The sequence below is a fragment of the Onychomys torridus genome, chromosome 18 (assembly GCF_903995425.1).
Source record: "Onychomys torridus chromosome 18, mOncTor1.1, whole genome shotgun sequence".
NCBI classification, from domain to species: Eukaryota; Metazoa; Chordata; class Mammalia; order Rodentia; family Cricetidae; genus Onychomys; species Onychomys torridus.
The window spans coordinates 59,978,051-59,997,246 of NC_050460.1; the positions used below are offsets into that span (position 1 = coordinate 59,978,051).

The 19,196-nt window shown below is 52.5% G+C and overlaps 1 pseudogene; it reads left to right on the forward strand.

Moving 5' to 3' along the window:
- Positions 1–143: 143 nt before the first annotated feature.
- Positions 144–19,079, forward strand: LOC118569429 (annotated as a pseudogene).
- Positions 19,080–19,196: the final 117 nt, after the last annotated feature.

Below are 19,196 nucleotides of genomic sequence, written 5' to 3' on the forward strand. Positions count from 1 at the left end.
GGAGGGGCGTGGCCTGAGCTTGACAAGGTCTCCAGCCCCCACTCAACTCGCCAGAGGGACTGGCAAGTACAGTCGGAGCTAGTGGCCTGGACAGCCCGGGCCCCTAGACACCACGGGCCCCTAGACACCACCGCCTGCCGGGGATGGAGGGCGAGTGCCGGGCGCTCTCCATCCAGAGCCATGTGGTCCCGGCTACGTGGGCAACCGGGAGGCCATGTTCCCGCTGCACGTAAGCGCTCTGCCGCTCACATAACCTGACCCGGCTGCTCAGGTGTGGGGCTGCGGGTTCACGGGGGTGGCCACTCCCAATGATGACCTTGGTCCCCTGCAGCCTTCTCAGGTCCCTGTTGCGAGCTGGGCACATTACGGACAGAGCCTGGCGAGTCTGGCGCTTGCAGGCTGGGGGCGTGGAGTACCCTGGGGAACCTACAGTAGGGTGGTGCAGGTGGCGCGAAGTCCCCGCCCAGCTGTGCCCACTCAGTAATCCAGCAGGTCCGTGCTGCTGCTTCCTACCGCCTGACCAGCCATGGGTGAGGGCTTCCAGAAGCGATGAAATGCTGAGCTGGGAAGACCCAGCCCCTTGGTAGACATGCTGGCGAGCGATTGCTCACTCCCTGCTGAAATCCAGGATCTGTTTCTACCCATCCTGTGATCCTGGACCAAGGAGACTGAGTAAGGTCGCAGACAGGTCTGTGCCCTGGAGGCTGAGTCCCACTTTGGGTCTGATCACTCCTGACGTGGTCTGTCATCCGCTGGGACGGGACTTGAACCGCCCTTCACCTCCCATAAACCTGCTTCTATCATAAGAGACAGTACAATTTGCTGAGTTTGGCTTTGAGAGCAACCCTGTAGAAAGGCTGTAGCCTTGTCGTCTTCCCAGAGCCTCGCTCACGTGAAGCTGTCTCTGATCATTTCTGGCAGGAGATGCTTTCTGCTTGTGACCCGGTGGCCTGAGGAGGGAACCAGGGTACAGAAGGTATTAGCAGGGGAGCCAGAGGCAACTTCAGAGTGACTGGCATTTCCTTGCCTGGCTGGTTAAGCAGGAAAATTGTGTTGACCTGGCCAGCCAGGTGGTGGCCTTCTTCACTGTACCTCTTTGGCTGGTCACTAAGCAAAGTGGCAGGTCCCATTGCCCCTTCAGCTCATGTCTAGTCACTGCACTGACTCTTTGGGGACATTAAGACGGAACACCTGGCTACAGAAATCCTTCAGCAAGGATCTGGAAGGAAGACAGGAGGCCCAGAGCTGCATCTAATGAAAATCTGAGGGTTGTCCTGGGGCAGGCATGCTTGGCAGATAAAACAGGGCAAATGGTTGCAAGTGAACAATACAGTGTTGGTTGAGTGCTTGAGTCCCTATCGGTCCATAAGCAATGCTGCACCCATACTACGTTATGTACCTTCTAGTGCTACCCAAGATGCAGTTGTTCGATGCTTCATGCTCTTAACCATTGCTCTCTAGGTTATGGGGCCACAGGTGGGTAGCAAGGTCACTGAGGTGAGACTGAACTTAGGAGCAAGGGGCTAGAGTCCTTGAAGCAGGGAAGCCAGGGAGGGTGGAGCCTGCCTGAGCTCCAAGCAATCCCCTCACCTTGCAGGGCTCCTGAGGCCCTGTGTCCTGCATCCCTGGCCTCTTCCCCTTAGTGCTGCTCTTCCTTCACTGGGTCCTCTTCCCTGGCTCTCCTGGACCTCTGTCCTCTAGACTGCACCAAGGGCTCAGCTGCCTCATTCAGGCTGAAGACATGGTGTCCCACCTGCTCAAGAGAGGAGGCTCTTCTTAGCCTCCCTCCAGAGCGGAGCTTAAGGGCCTGGGGACTCCTTCGAGGCCCCTGTTGGCATTTTGCTGCTCACCATACCTCTGTGCACCCCTGGATAGGGAGAAGCAATGCATTGGGTAGGGAGGACTCCTCCAACATGGAGAGCCTTAGTGAGCACACATGGGGCTGGCACTGTCAGTCTGTGGTGGCTGGGGCCAGCACTACCCAGTCTTTGAGCAGCTGCTCCAAGAGGAACACCCCTCGGGTCCAGAGCTGTTCTCCGTGGAGGCCGGTGTGTGTTCTTCCTGTACAATCTGGAGTATGAAGTCTCATTGGCATGGCTGAATATGGGGGAGGGGGGAGCTGGAAAGGGGGAGAATGCAGTCTTGGGCTGGGGTCCTGAGATTTGTCCCAGTGCCTCTCCAAGAAGGCCACAGGCAGGAGGCTGGGGAGGTCTCCTGGGACTGACTCAGGTGACTGGAGGTTATACCATCAGGTGGCTGTCCAGTCATGCCAGAACAATAGCTGGGGAAGTTTCTGGACGTCCCCTGTAGACCTGGCACCAAGCTGTTGATGAGCTGGCACCAGGACCTCAGAGTCCCCTGTGCTGGGCTTGTGCCTGTGACTGGGGAGCTCCCTCCAACTTCTGTCATGTGGCATAGACCCGCCCACCTGGACCATCAGCCCTGGCTCCTCAGTGCTCCATGCAAAATCTTCTGAGCTCCCTTCCCGGTCTCTCACACAGGCATCTGGGAAAATAATCCTACAAAGAGGCAGCAGAACCTTGTCCCTGTTTTCAGATTTACTTCTGGCTCCAGGCCAGGGTGTAGTGGCCAAAGGTTTCATGGGACCAGAGCCAGTAGGAGGTGAATACCAGGGGGGATAGTTCAAAGTTTGCAGGGCAGAGGGAGGGTAAAGGGAGAGTGGAGCCAGGCTCCTGGTCTCCCTGCTCCTACCCCATCCCTTTCTCACTCACCTCTGCAGCAGGGGAGGGCCTGGGAAGCTGGGGGCTCTCTGCTGTTTTGGCTCTAGACTGTAGGGTAAGCAGGGAAGGGCAGGTGAAGTCCAGTGTAGCCTGTTTCCTGCTCCCACCTACCAGGCACCACCATATCTTCCCTCCTTGTTTTCTGTGGTGGAGAGGACCGAACCCAGGGCTTTGTGCATGTTTAACACGTGCTCTTCTGCTGAGCTGTGCCCCAAGCCCCTCATCTCCCCCCCCCCCCCCCCCCGCCACCTATTTTTCTTTTTCTTTCCTGAGACAGGGTTTCTCTGTGTAGTCCTGGCTATCCTAGAACTCACTCTGTAGACCAGGCTGGCCTTGAATTCAGGGATCCCTCTGCCTCTGCCTCCCAAGTACTGGGGTTAAAGATGTGTGCCACAATACCAGGCTTCAATACCCTTGTTTATTTTATTTTATTTTTTTATTTTGTTTTATTTTTTTGTCGGAGCTGAGGACCAAACCCAGGGCCTTGCACTTGCTAGGCAAGTGCTCTATCACTGAGCTAAATCCCTAGCCCTCAATACCCTTGTTAAATGCTGCTGGGAACAGAGCCCAGGGCCCTTCTCACACATGCTGAGTAAATACTCTGCAGCCAGCTGCACCTCCAACCCACTTCCACATGCAAGAAGCAAGAGGAAAGAGTCCATATCTCAAGGGTATGTGTATGTGTGTGCATGTGTGTGTGTACATGTGAGCATGCACGTAAGTATTTGCTGTGTGCTTCCTGAGATCCCTGTGTATGCAAAGCCTTCTCAGCACATTGACTTGGTAGCTCCTGTTCTATATGGGGGTTGGGGGTATGTATTCCATCTGCCTTCAGAGAAGGTGGTATCCTTCCTTCAGAGCAATCTGAAAATGGCCAAATTTAGGGTCTAGTGAAAGGCTGTAAAGTTGGTGGTGTCAAGATGTCCCTTTGGAAAGGGAAGGGAGCAGCAGGGACTGCATCCCAAAGCTCTGCCTAGAGCTGCGGCCTCAAGCTGAATCTTCTCTGATGGTAGCCACAAGGCTGTGACAGAGGAGCCAGTGCGTTGGGTGGAGTGGTAGCAGGCCCCATGTCATCTACTGGTGATCCTGTGGAGTAGCTAACCTGGCTGGCATAGCCACTGCAGATATGTCTGACCCCTGTGCTGGGTAGTCACAGTGACACTGTAGCCTCAAAATGCCATCAGGGTAGCAATGGACATTAGGTATTAACTTAATGAATCCCTGGCTTTGAGAGAACAGTCTGGGGCTTCAACTCAAGCCCACTGAGATGAAGGCTCTGAAACAGAAAGGCAAGACCACAGAACCTTCCCAAAGTCCCTGGAAAGGAACAGCCCTGTTAGGGGTCTGCAGTGGCACATACCCTTTAATACCAGTTCTAGGGAGACAGAGGAAGGCAGATCTCTGTGAGTTCGATACCAGCCTGGTCTACAGAGTGAGATCCAGGACAGTAAACAAAACTGCACAGAGAAACCCTGTCTCAAAAGACCAAAAAAAAAAAAAAAAAAAAAGAAAGGAAGGGAGGGAGGGAGGGAGGGAGAGAAGAAAGGAAGCAGGCAGAACCTAGAAATGCAAGTGTCTCTTTGTTTTACTCATGTGAGAATGGTACTCATCCCTCCTTCATCTGGGAGGAGTCTGGCATGGCATTTCTGTTATTCCTCCCCACCTGCCATGAACATGTTGATCTCATTCCTCTCTGCCGTTGGCTGGGTCCATGTCTGTTCTGTGCATGTGTGACTGTATGGTTGTGGGCATGTGTGCATGGTGTGTGTGTGTGTGTGTGTGTGTGTGTGTGTGTGTGTGTGTGTGTGTTTCTTAATATTGCTCTGGCCTCTGAAAGACCCTGGCTTAGGATAACCCCTCCAGTGTCTGGGAAGGGACGACATGTCTGCAGGGCCCTGAGCTTCAGGAAAATGAGGCCTGCTGCTGTGACCACTCTTGGTACACAATGATACAACTTTTGTCATAGAGCCACGGGTCCTCCCACTCAGAAGTCTGGAGAGGGACTGAGTGAGGTTTCCCCACTAGAAAGGAAAAGTAGGTGTTGAAGTCTCCAACAATGACTTCTGGTGGCTGAGGAGGTGATACCTCCCCGAGAAGCCACCCTGTCCCCATCAGAACCTTCGGCTCATTGTGGGGTCAGTAGTTTCGGCATAAATCTGTTAGCTCTCCAGGAGCCTCCGAGGCCCCCTTTATACCCTCCTGTCCTGTCTCCTTACTTGTGATTGTCTCCTGGAAAGACAGTCCCTTGAGTAGCTAAACTGAACACACTGCCGAGGCACACAGGCATGACCCACCCAAGGGCCAGTTGCTGTGGGTGTTGTGAGGTCCCATGGATGGGAGCCTGCCACCCATACCCACTCTGGGGCACAAAGAGGAGTTCATCCTGGGGCAGCGTGCAGGAGGCCCTATGGTAGAGAGACCACATCACAGAGTAAGGGCCGCTCTGGTGCAGTGGCCTGTAGGGGTGAACTCAGGCCACATTGTGCAACTCATCTGGAGTCAGGAATGCTGTTCTGGCAACCCCTGGAAGCTCAGCCACTCTTAGCTGTGTGTGCCAGATGTGAGCAGCTGACCAGCTGATAGACAAGAGGGTGGTGGGGCAGTTCCTGGCTGGCTTGCATCTCGGTGACCCCCTAGAACCGAGGTGAACCTGTATCTGGGTTACTGAGTCTCAGAGTGACCTGGCAGCAACAAATGCCAACAAGGTCGTCCAATGGATGCCACAGTGAGTTCAGCACAGGCCCCTTCCTTTCGGACGTCACTGCAGCCCTGCATAGGCAGATCCCTGCAGTAGACAGGGCCTTTGACTATGCCTGCCTAGCACTATAATCCTAGAGTGAGTTCTGTGAGCCAGGCTGGGGGTGACCACAGGACCTGGAGTGAGCAACCCCTAAAGAGATGCTTTGTGGGATGCAGGTTGTCTACCATCAATTCACCATTGTCTTAGTTAGGGTTTCTATTGCTGTGAAGAGACACTGTGACCACAGCAACTTATAAGGAAACCATTGAATTGGGGCTGGCTTACAGTTTCAGAGGTTTAGTGCATTTTCATCACAGTGGGACATAGCAGTGTGTAAGCAGACACGGTGCTGGAGAAGGAGCCAGAGTTCCATAACTTAATCTGCAGTTGACAGGAAATGAACTGTCCTCCACATTGGGTGTAGCTTGAGCAAGGAGACCTCTCAAAGCCCACCCTCACAGGGACACACTTCCTCCAACAAGACCACACCTACTCCAAAAAAGCCACATCTCCTAATAGTGCCACTCTCTTTGGTACTATTCTTTCAAACAAGCACAACCATGGACATCAGAGGGTGTGGTCTGGCTGGATTGGAAGGCTGAGCAGTGATCAGTGGTGGGAGGGATGTGGGCCCTTGGCTGTTAGATTGCTTAGGGTCACAACAGTCACAAGATGCTTGCCCAGCCTGCTTGCTGATTCCCATCTGTGAAAGAGGCTTAAGCACCATCCCCAGGACTGGTGCTCCACAGCTGGAAACACCTGGGAGCCTCAGCCTGCCCCTCCTGTCTGTCCTCAGATGCCTGTGGGAGAACCCCACTGGAATATTCCAGAGCTCACCCACTCCTGCTGTGCCGAGTGTCTCTGCCTCCCTTGGAGATTAGCTGAGCAATTGCTCTAAACAAGCCTCTCCTGGCTGCCTGGCTTCAGGCTGTGTGTGCCTCTTTACTGGAGCTTTGATGATGCAGCAGTGGAGGCAGGCATGGGGCCCCTGGGATGTGCACCACCTGCTCATGGCAGGCACCCCAGCATCATACACATCACTGCTGGGGCAGGGTCCTGAGGGTTGCATGAGGGACAGGAAGAGGAGCCTGTGTCTGGTGGCAGCCATGGACAGCAGGAAGCAGGAAAGGCAAGTTTCATGTTCCTGTTTTGGCTTTGCCTTTTCTAGGTGCCAGGAGCACTCACCTGGAGGTGTGGTTGGCCCCAGCAGTCAGGGGAGAAGTAATATCAGACTATGTCTGGATGTTTTAACTACCCCAGGGGACATGCAGAGGCTTCTCCACGGGGTGGTGCTCTCCAGTTTGCCCGGCCCCCACCCCCATCCATCAGCAGGTCAGGGAGCTGTTTGTTGAGCTGGGCACACAGACCTGAGAGGCAAACCCAACACACAAGACTCTAAGTGACCTGAAATTCACCAATTAGACTAGACTGGCTGGCTTGTGAACCCTTGGAATCCTCCCCAGCCCTGGAATTGCAGGCAAGCACTGCCGCACCAGGCATTTTATGTGGGTTCTGAGGGACAGAGTTCACGTCCATCCTCAAGCTTGCACAGCCAGAACTTTACCGACTGCCTGATCTCCCCAGCTCAGGCCTCTCACTTTGAAATAAACAGCTTTTAAACTCAGTGATAGCTTAAAGCTGACTTGGATGTCCATAGCTTTAATTTGGCTTAGTGAGCTGCTTTGTGTGCTGAGGATGAACAGCTGACCACACGGAGCCTCGGTCTCTGCCCAGCATGTCTCAGGAGGCCCATTTGTCCTGTCTGGATGACTCCCACCAGAGCTGTGAGAGGCCATTCAGAGCCGCAAGCTGCTCAATGAATGTGGTTGTTCTGGGGACCTCAGCCCTGACATGGGACCTTCTTTCTCTCGTTGACATGGAGGGAAGGAGACTTTGCTAGCTGATGTGGTAGAGGCTGGCTGGGCAGAGCTACCCCAGCTGCTCTGGGTCTCATTCCTCAGGGGTGGGTCAGAAGACCCAGGGATCCCCTGCCCCTATCTGGACTGACAGGGGCTTACAGCGCTTTCTTTACCACTTCCGTCAGGTGGGTCCTCAGGAGTGCCCCACGAACCCTTCAGTGCGCTCCAGCAAGGGAGAAGGGTGTCTCCACCCTGGCCCTTTGGGCAGTTTTCCAGAGTGAAGGAACAGAGGAATCTCATGGTCAGGCTTGTGTGGCCCTGAAATGCAAACATCTGGCTGGCTTGGGAAGGCCTTCTGTTCCCATCCTGCGACCGTCCTGGCCAGCAGTCTGTACTACCCGATGGTCTCTTCTGTTACCCTCCTCAATTCAAGACTCTAGCCATGATTGGGAGCCCTGCCCTGGGTTCTTGGGGTCACAGACAGGCACCTCTCTCACACCTCTTCTCCTTGTCCTGCAGGTTTTGGGATTTGAGGTTGATGCCGTGAACTCTGTGCAGTTTTCCAACCACACAGGTAGGCCCTTTGGGTGGTAGTCACGGTGGGAAGTGAGCATGGCGTGTAACCTGGCCCTGAGCAAGTAGGTGCCACCTCTTGTGGCCGGTAGATGGAACCCAGAAGTGCCACTCTGTGCAAGGTCTACCCCCATGCCATGGCTGGTGTGTGTGACCCCTTTTGTGGAGCTGACTGGTGGGAAAACCTCTGTGCCTCAGTTTCCCTCTCTGCTAAGCTGGCAGTCTTAGCATCTCCTGTGGTAGCAGAGCATCCCAGGTAAATCACAGGGAGTGCTGCTGCATCCCCCTGCCAACAGTTGGTGACTTCTGTGTCTGTTTGCTTTCCATTATGGCGATACCTCGGGCTAAGGAGAACCCCATATGTTTCTAGACTCAGCACCAATACCCCAGGGGAAGGCATGTGTGTATCTGGCTTGTCCTGGGGACTCCAAAGACATCACTGCTTATTGCTGAAGGGAACTGTCCTGGGAAGCCCCTTGCACTGTTTGGGACAAGTGTGTGTTCCCCACAGTCCCGACCTGTGGTGCCTGGAGTCCTCCCTATTTTCTGTGCTGGCAGGAGAACAAAGCCATTCTGGCCTTTGAAATGCCTCCAAGGGCCTCTCCTGACATTGTTCTGAACACAAAGGGGACTTCAGGAGCTCAAAGTGCCCCAGAGCAGCCCAGCTGGTCACCAGCAGCATCTGAAATTTCAGGGAATTTAACACGCTTCTCGAGTGTGATAGATTTTAAACTGGGAGGGAAGAATTATTAGCTGCCTCAGGAGCTGACAGCGGGCCACCATAATTGGTGACTGCTTAGTACCAGTGCTCTGGCCTTTGAAGTCCCAGGTGGTCCAGGGCCTCCAGTGAACTACATGGACCCCATTGACCCTTACTGACACCTTGATACCCTTTTTTATTTGTGTTGAAATGAGCCGAGATGTCTTGGATGTTGCACAGTGGGGTTGAGTTTAGTTCTGAGGACTGTGCTGTGTGAGATCACCATCAGTCTATGCTCCATCTGGCACTGAAACATCTGGATGACTTAGAGGAGCTATGAGTGTGTACCTGGAAGACCTGAGATGCTGAGCTGAGAAAGTTCTCACTGGTGAAATTCAGAATGTCAGTGATTGGCCCCATCTGGCATCAGGTGCCCAGGTGTCCTGCATGTCAGAAGGTGTCCCAGAGGCCTGGGGTCCTGGCCATAGCAGGCAGAGGGGCAGGTTGTATGCCTGGGCTAGACCAACTTCTTATGTTTGTCTCTTGCTAGGATTTGGTGCATGACTTGTTTTGGCAGTGTTTTAATTTGGCAGGCATCCTGGTAGAGGAGGGAGTTGGAACATGGCCAGGTTGATTTGTTGAGGGTGAAATGCTTCTACCTGGGACTGGTGGGAGAGAGAGAGAGAAAGAGAGAGAGAGAGAGAGAGAGAGAGAGAGAGAGAGAGAGAGAATGAACGAACAGGGTGAGCCCTTACCTGCCAGGGGTATCAGGTGGCAGTGACCAAGCAACTTGACTTTGATGGCTAGAAAACACATAGAGGAAATTGGAAACCAGGCTGAGCTAAGGGGAAGGGCTTAGGTGGCCTGCCCTGAGCTGGGGTGGGGTGGGCTCCCTCAGCTGCTCCTGATGAATGCAGAAGTAAACAGCTATGTGCCCTGGTGTCCCTATCCACATCTTCTGGGACATGGTTCCACAGGGCTGCCTAGGGCACTGAGTGTCTGCTGCCCTGGATTGATTTGATAGAAACTAGGCATGGCAGGGTGGAGACCACTGTTCAGCCTCCACAGTGTAAGAACACGGGTGCTTCTAGGGGACTGGGATGCCACTGAGGCACTGGGCCCAGTCTGTGTCTCAGGCCAGTCCTCAGAATAACAGTTCACTGGGTCTCCTCAAGGCAGGTAGGTGGTTGTCATCAGCTGAGATGGTCACCAGGGAAACGTGGGGCTCCCACACCCACAGCTTAACCTGTTTTCTTCCTGCAGGCTATGCCCGTTGGAAGGGCCAAGTGCTGAATTCACAGGAACTCCATGAGCTGTATGAAGGTCTCGAGATAAACGGTGTGAATAAGTATGACTACGTGCTCACTGGTGAGGGTCCCCAGGGTCCTGGTACAAGGTCCCCAGCTTGCTGGTGTCAGGGATAGGCCCACATTCCCCTTGCTGGGGGCTCTTGCTTGGTTTCTTGCCTTCTTCAGGGTGGGTTTTGTCGTGCCCTAGGCACCTACACACCCTGGAGGCATCCTGGTAGAGGAGGGAGTCGGAACATTGCCAGGTTGATTTGTTGAGGGTGAAATGCTTCTACCTGGAACATGAGCTCATCTGTGACATTTCTGGTTGTATTTTCTACGTATTGAATCTATTCTGTGTGTGTGTGTGTGTGTGTCCATGTGTGTGTGTGTCCGTGTGTGTGTGTCCGTGTGTCCGTGTGTGTCCGTGTGTGTCCGTGTGTGTCCGTGTGTGTCCGTGTGTGTGTGTGTGTGTGTGCACAATTGCACATACACAGTGACACCGCATGGGTTTGGTGATGAGAGTAAACTTGTGGGAGTTGGATTTTTCAACCACGTGGGTCCCAGGGATTGAACTTAGGTTTTCTGATTTGGCAGCAAGTATCCCTACTCGATAAGCCATCACGCCAGCCCCCAATTCAGTTTTTTCTTATTTGTTTGTTTAGTCAGGTTAAAAATGCCATGTTTGAGCTGGGTATCATGGCAGACACCTTTAATCTCAACACGCGCAGGTAGGTGGAGCTCTGGGAGTCTGAGGGCAGCTTAGTCTACATAATGAGTTCTGGGTGAGCCAGGGCTTCATAGTGAGACCCTGCCTCCAAAAATAAATAATTAAGTAAAAAATGTATTTATGTATTTTTATGTATATGGGTGTTTTGTATGAATGTACATCTGCACACGGGAAGAGGGCATTGGATCACCTGAGAATATGATTATAAACAGTTGTGAGCTGCTATATTCTTAAAAGCTGAGCCATCTCTCCAGCCCCCCAAAAAAAACTTTTTAAAGAGCCATAGGGGCTGCAGAGATGGCTCAATTTTAAGAGCACTCTTGCAGAGGACCCAGGGTCACTTCCCAGCATGCATATGGTAGCTCACAACTGCTTATAACTCCAGTTCCAGGAGATCTGACATCCTCTTCTGTCCTCCGAGGCCTCAAGCTCACATGTGGTGCACAGATATACACTCAGGCACACAAACATACACATAAAACATTTTTAAGAGATTTATTTTGAAAGTGGAAATTTTAGTTACCTGCCAGTTGTCTGTAGTTCCATCATTTAAAACTCCTTGTGTACATGTGGGATCTTCCTGTCTTCCCCTGTGATAACGGACTTTTGGAAACCTGTGTATTCCTGGCTGCAGGGTCTAGCCTCCCCCACTCCCATGCATGTTTGATTTGATTGTGCTCATTACAGCACCCTGGTGGTCAGTGTGTCCTGTCTTGAGAGGATAAACCTGGATTGTCCCTCCAGGTTACACAAGGGACAAGTCCTTCCTGGCCATGGTGGTGGACATTGTTCGGGAGCTGAAGCACCAGAACCCCCAGCTGGTATACGGTGAGAGCTGGACCACGATGCCCCTTCCCTGTGTGCCCCACGCTGATCGTACCCTCAGGACAGGGCAGCTCAGCCAACTGTCTTCTGGCCTCCCTGCCTCCTGTTTGGCCTTTACCTATTAGTTATTTGACTTTTGGAAACGCTAAGGAGGAGTGAGTCTCGAGGGCAGGCTCAGCAGGGGAACTGAGAAGTTTGTCAGGGTGACTATAGGGTTTCTTGTGAGGTGCATAAGAAGAGAGGTGCATTAAGTATGTGGGAAGGCCTGGGGTGCCCAAGATGTGTGAGGTCTGACCCTAAAGAGGATGTAGGTTGGGTTGATACCCCAGGCTGAGCCAAAAGTAGTGGGTGGGGGTTGGGGGGACACACCATATCTAATTTGTGTGGAGAGTGGCATGCACTATGGCTGCCAGGCAGCACTGGGTCCAAGTGCCACCAAGAACAGAGGCAGTGTTAACCAGACTCGCAGACTAAGACTGGATCCTAAGTTCCAGTCTCCCAGGTGTGCATAGTGTGCCAGTGTGCCCTGCCCTCAAGGCCAATAGCACATGGCAGTGGACTGTGCCAAAGGGAATGTGCTTGGACCTGGGAAGATGCTATGAATCCTGGGGTTGCTAGTCTCAGCCAGGCCAGGGGGAGGGCACTATGCCAGTCCAGGTGACCTGAGGTAATGTGTTCTTGAGACAAAGGTGTGAATGATGGTAAGTTATGTGTGAAATTATCCCGGGGACCTAGTTGTCTTGGACAGAGAAGTGCAAAGTGCTACGGCACAAAATTGTTCTGTGTCTCCATATGTATGTAATGTTAAAAAAAATTATAGGGGAGTGGCTCAGTTGGCCGAGTGCTTGCCTGGCATACATGAAGCCCCCCGGAAAGATAAAGCCTCCACACCACATAAACTGAATGTGGAGGTGTACACCTCTACCCCAGTACTAGGAGGGTCAGAAGTTCAGGGTCATCTCATCTACATAGTGGGTTCAAAGCCAGCCAGGGCAAATTGAGAACCTGTCATCAGTTAAGGGTGTGTACTCCTCTTGCAGAAGCCACGAGTTCAGTTCCAGGCACCCACTCTGGCTCATAGCTGTCTGTAAACCCCACTGCAGGGGATCTCCTGCCCTTTTCGGAACTCCTGGGCACCTGCACACATGGAGCATGTACATACATGCAGGCACACACTCCGGCAGTTAGAACAAGAGATAGATATGGAGGCATGTGTGGTGTGCATGCCTGCTTTCCCAGCTACATGGGAGGCTGAGGCAGGAAGATTGAAGGTCCAAGGCTAGCCTGGGCTACACAGAGATAAAGCAAACAGTGTGGAGGTCTGTCATTGGAAGCTATAGCAGCTGCTGACCAGATGCTCTGTCCCCACAGTGTGTGATCCCGTGATGGGCGACAAGTGGAACGGGGAAGGCTCCATGGTGAGTGTACCCACGTTGCTGTAAACATGTGCTCTGTGCATCTGCTTGGAACCAAAGAGAAGGTCACCTTCCCGGGTTAACCAGGGTGACCCCTATACCCCTATACAAGGCTGAGACACCCCTGTTAGGAAGTTGGTCAAGTGGATGACAGGCATTAGGGTGTGTACCTTAGACAGTCTGTCAGCTGTGGGCAAGCTGTCTAATGAAGCTCCAGGTGTGGGCACCGAAGGTGAATGTCCCGAGTTTCTCCTGTTGCAAATGGATTTTCTCAAAAGCTTGTTTGGAGGCTCTTGCAGGGGAGAAGGCTAGCCCTTTGCCCTGGACTTCAGGACAGTACTCCTCCATCCAGGAGAGGCCTCCTCTCTGTGTAGTTCAGGAGGGATGGGTATGAAGCAGTCAGGGAGGAAGGGGACACCTCACCAGCCATGTCAGCCTGTCCACACTGCAGATCAATAGGGTGACGGATGTCACAGCCGGATCACCTTCTCATGCAATGTTTTTTCTTCTGTCAGTTTCCCTTTGTGGATTTAACAATCAGGAAGTCACACTTAGCTCCAGCTGTTCAAAACCGGGTGGGTCTCAATCCACGAGTGAAACTGGTCCTGTGGCCATGTCAGACACCTCAGACTGTGGAGATGGGAGACCTCACCTCAGAGGCCTAAAGCTTCAAAGTCAGCGTTTTAACTCACAGGCCACCCTGGCGTTTGCCTCCTTTGTGGCTTTTGACTCATGGATTACTCATTGTGAATTCCCTGAGCACACCCGGCCACACAGGGTCTACACCAGTGCAGGACTCACCTGGACCAGGTGTCTAGTGTGCTTGGTGGCTGTCTTTCCATCTGCTTTCTCCAATGCCTATTTTCTGGAAGGTTCCCTGCACCAGACCCCCTCCTTTCTTCCTGATGCTGCTTGCTACAATGTCCCCAGTCAACCTAGGAGACGGTTGTTGAGTCCTAAAGAGCTCCCCTTCAGGCTCAGAGTCTCTGTGGTGTGTCCTGGTTTTGACTAAATAACTTTCCCGAAGGGCCTAGATTAAAGATAATGTGTTAGGGTCAAACTAGCAGAGAGTCTGTGGCTCAGGTGATCAATTTTGTTCTATTTTTGTCTTGGGGGGTCAAACCCAGGGCCGCTCATATGCTAGCCAAATGCTCTGCCACAGAGACATGTGCCATCCATAAAACTCAGTTGTATAAGAGCCTTTAGTGATGTTGTGCTGGGTTGTATATGTCAATTTGTCACAAGCTAAAGTCACCTTAGCTGTGGGAACCTAAGTTGAGAAAATGTCTCCAGAAGATTGGACTGTAGAGAAGCCTGTAAGGCATTTTCTTAATTACTGATTGATAGGAGAGGGCCCAGGTCATTGTGAGTGTTCCCAGCCAGCCATGGGGAGCAAGCCAGTAAGAAGCACCCCTCTGTGCCCTCTACATCAGCTTCTGCCTCCTGTTTCCTGCCCTGTCTGAGCTCCTGTCCTGGCTTCCTTCATTGATGGACTACAATGTGGAAGTGTAAGCCAAATAGACCCTTTTCTCCCCAACTTATTTTGGTCCTGGTCTTTCATCCTAGCAACAGGAACCCTAGCTAAGGCAGATGTCATGGTCAGACCTGAGTCTAGGGGTTGGGCTGTGCAAGTGGTCCCATCTATTCTTAGCTCTTTTTCATTTATGCTGGCCAGTAGGAGTCCATCTGCATAGGAAAGACCTCAGACCTCCAGGGAAATTCCTCAGCACCTGGATGGGGAGAGATTGGAACCCTGGACCACTCACTAGTGCTGTAAAGCATCATGGGACTTGGATGTCAGGAACTAGACATGGTATGGGTGTCTGTAATCCTAGTAATCCCATGAGCAGGGTCCATGCACATTGGTTACGTGACTGCTGTGCTGAGAGACACTGGGGGTTGCAGGGGCTGCTTCTCTCTGTTGTCACCTAAAGGCATTCACCACCGTTTGGAACCTCACCATGGATGTGAGTTTCCTTATAACACATTTACTCTTGACCTTGCCCACTCCTCTGTGTGTGTCTCTGCCTCCCCTGGTTCCTGTGGCCAGTAGAAGCTGTGATGGCCTCTTGTGGGGATGTAGGTCAGTGGCCGGGGTGGCTGTACTGTAGGGACTGACTCACACTCCCATCTGTGTTCCAGGTTGCTGAGTGGCAGGAAATTCCACAGCGAGGAAGAGGCACTGGAGGTAAGGAGACCTTCATACATGGGCCTGTTCACAGGGAAGGAGACCTGCACACATGGCCCTGTTCACAGGGAAAGAGACAGACACCCATCTTCAGTTATGAATGGACACCTAAGGGATACTGAGCCCTAACCTTAGATGTGGGTACACCCAGCCTTTGCTATTGACCAGCACTTCTGTCAATTCTGTACTCAGTCTACCATGTGTCCACGTCTGTGACCTGAAGCTGCCATACCAAAGCATCCTCTCACAGCTCTGGAGTCTGAAAGCCCCAAAATCATTTGGGGGCAGGGTGCACTCCCTCTGAGGCCCCTGGAGGTCCTTCTTGCCACCTCCAGCTCCTTTTGCTCTGGGTGTAAGGTATGGACTCATGGCCTAACTGCCTCATGACACAGCGATGCCCCTCTGTTATCCTTTATAGGACAACAGTCACATACTTTTAAGACAAAATGGTGCAGTTCACTCAACTGGGGCCTCTGCTTATTTTTTTTTTTTAAATATTTACTTATTTTATTTCATTGCATTGCTGTTTTGCCTACATGTATGTCTGTGTGAGGGTGTCAGATCCTCTGGAACTGGAGGTATAGACAGTTGTGGGCTGCTGTGTGGGTGCTGGAAATTGAACCCAGGTCCTCTGGAAGAGCAGCCAGTGCTCTTAATTGCTGAGTCATCTCTCCAGCCCTGCTTACTGTTATTAAACAAAGAAAGGCAAAAAGAAAGACAAGCCAGCTTGGAGAGAAACTTCTCACTGGTGGATATGACTAGCTTCCCAGTTCCTAAGGACTTGGGGCGGGGCCCCCAGGCTTCCCCACACTTCCAGACTCAACTCCCAATGACCCTGGCAGAAGGTGGCAGATCACAGGCTGGGCCATGTGTGTGCAATGTTCCCGGTTCTCTGGAAGCCCATCAAGCATGCTGGTTATGCCTGCCTGCTTGAGGTCTGATTGCAGAGGACGGTGGCTGACCAGGGTCTGTCCCCTTGAGAAGCATGACTGTCAGGAAGAGCTAACTGTGGCTGCATGTGCTGACACTCTCCTTGCTGCTGGCAGGTGATGGACATGCTGCACTGCATGGGTCCTGACACAGTGGTCATCACCAGCTCTGACCTGCCCTCCCCACAGGGCAGTGACTACCTGATCGCACTGGGCAGCCAGAGGATGCGTAAGTGCCTGCTCCACCTGCCCCTGCATGCTCCTGGGTCCATCTGTTTCTGCAGCCCATGGCTTTCAGGCCCCAGAGACTATTTGGGGCTCGGTAGGAGGGAGATTATGACTGGCCAGCAAGTGGCTAGTACCTCTTGCCCCTCAGGAGAGTAGGCAGAAGGCAGCTTCAGGACAGAGCTCTGTGGGGTGGGGGGACCAGATGGGCACTGGGACACGAGCAGGCTCACCCACTCCCACTCGCCAGATGCTCAGGGATCCATGCTGTGCTGGAACCACCAGGTTCTCATGGCTGCTGAGCCACCCTGTCCCGGAGCCTTATGCCAGAGGCCAGCTGAATCTGGCTTCTGTGGGCCAGGTGTCTACAGGGAGCAGGTTTCTGCTGGATTCAGTGACTGGTTATACACACAGCACATGAGTTAATTGTGTTTGAACAATGTTACAATGGCACTGAAACCTGAGTCACAGGCTGACAGGAACCCCAAGTTCACACCCACTGACTCCAGTGAGCATTCTGGATGCACAAGGGTATGGGGATGTGCACCTGAATGCTCCTATGCCACACGCACGCGTGCACGCGCACACACACACACACACACACACACAAAAGCAGTGCATCCATGCAGTTCCTGGCACTCTGAGTGTGTAAAGGCCATGCTAGTTTCAGCTTCTAAGGGCCCAGTGTTTCACTCCCCTTTGGGGCAGTGGTGGCAGTGGGGGTCAGTATGACAGACCACACTGAGTCCTAGAGCTCCTGAAGGAGGCCACACCACATCTGTATGACCACTCCCAAGGAGAGAAAGTGCTGACATTCTTGTCCCTCCAGGAGAAGTGGGGACAAGTTGGGCTGACCGGATCCCACTGCAGGGGTGACTCTTGTCTAGCTGAGACGTCTCAGACCCAGTGACCTGCCTGATGGCTCCACGGTGACCCAACGCATCTGGATGGAGATGCGCAAAGTGGATGCTGTCTTTGTGGGCACTGGGGACCTGTTCGCTGCCATGCTTCTGGTGTGGACACACAATCATCCAGACAACCTGAAGGTCAGTTGTCCATGTTGCTCCTCTACACGACTACCTCTGTGCTTCCAGTGGGAAAATAGGTTAATGTGGTCCAAACATCAAGAGAGAGACAGAGAGAGGAGCAGGTTTAGTGGAGGCCTGGGCCTGAGCACCTGCCTAAGTGTCAGGGGGAGGATACTGCTGACTACGGGCTCAGAAGCTCACCTTTTCAGTGTGTCGCCCACTCTTCTCCTGTTTTGGAAGTGGTGACATCAGAAACAAGACATTGGGGACTTGGATTTTAGAGATAGAAACCATAGGTTGCTGGGGGTGTAGTTCAGCTACATGCGTTAGGCCTGGGTTTGATCCATAGTAGTGCTTTAACAAGAAAAGAAAAGAGAAGAATTGGCATTTAAACTGGAGTCAGGCCTCCAGTGCTCCTTGGTGACTCAGGCACTTCCAGTACAGTCCAGTTCAGGTTGTTTCCTGCTGTGTAGCCTGACTTGATGGACACAGTCCTTGGGGTACCAAGGGCAGAAGGTTGAGGATGCAGGCTGAGGTAATCCCTTGTCTCTAAGACCTGTCATGGAGATGGATCTTTCTATGGTTGTCTGTATGTCCATCCCATCTGCTTCATGCACTTGTAAGGAGGAGGGTGCTTTTGCTCAGGTGCTCCTCAGCAGAATGGATCAGTTGGGACCAAGTTTGCACTAGGTAGGCACTCCAATTAAGCCACATCTGGAGCTGAAATGTGTGGTGATATTGTGTTCCCCAAAATATTGTGTACCCTAATAAATTTATCTGAGGTCAGAGAACAGAACAGCCACTAGATATAGAGGCCAGAAAATGGTGGCACTCACACCTTTAATCCTATCATTTGGGAGGCAGAGATTTATCCAGATCTCTGCGAGTTTAAATCCACACTGGAAACAGTCAGGCATGGTGACTCACACCTCAAAAATTTTAGGGGATCTGCAAGCCTCCTGGGTGTCAGCAGGATCTCCTGTAGCTTGGGAAAACTTCTGGGAAACTGACCACATAGGGGTCGGTTGCTGAGCCTAAGGTGGCTTGGGAAGTTCAGGGAAGGATGCCACACTGGGTTCTTGTGAGAGCTTACCCAGCCCTGTGGTCCTCAGTTGGTATTGCACATGCCATGTACTGCTGTGGACAGTATGTTGCTGCAGATGTGTTTGAACAGACAGAGAAGAAGAGGCAGAGGTGGCATGTGACCCTGGTGGCACACTTAACTGCTGGCTCCTTCCTCCATTTCTGTATTCTGTGCCCACTATGCTCTGAGGGGCAAGAGGCCCTCATGTGAAGCCAGCTCGCTCTCTGCCTTCTTGGAATTCCTGCTCCTAGAGAGAGCATATGGGCACTGTGGGTGCAGGGGCATCCCTTAGACCCCTGCAGGAGACTGTGACAAGTTCCACTTCCATTGTTCAAATGTGGCTTTCCTGGCTGTACACCTTGGAATTTGGGGTCCCTAAGTCCTAGTTGTGAGTGGAGCTGTCCATTTATTATTGACCTTTATCTCAGCATCCACCCATTTCCCTATACCTGAATTCTTGAGATTTGCTTTTCCTGAGAAGCCACAGCCTAAGGAGCAATGGGAGATTGGGAGAGATGGGGACCATATTGTGACCCCCCTGGAGCATAGGTTCTCCAGGGGTGCCTGGCTGTAGCCCACAGGCCTCAGAGTGCCACACCCTACCTTAACATAGTCCGGTGTTCCCTTTCCCAAGTTAAAATGCCCTAGATGGAGGAGACACCAGTCCACATGGACTTGTACCAGTCCACCTCCACTTCCCCACCAGCCTGCATCCTGACTTCTCACCTTTCTGGTCTCAGGCTGCAGGATGGCTGAGCAGGTAAAGCTGCCTGTTGCCAAGCCTGACAAACCGAGGCACCCACATGGTGGAAGCTGAAAACTGAATCTTGTAAATTGTTCTCTCTCTCTCTGTTTCTTACACACACACACACA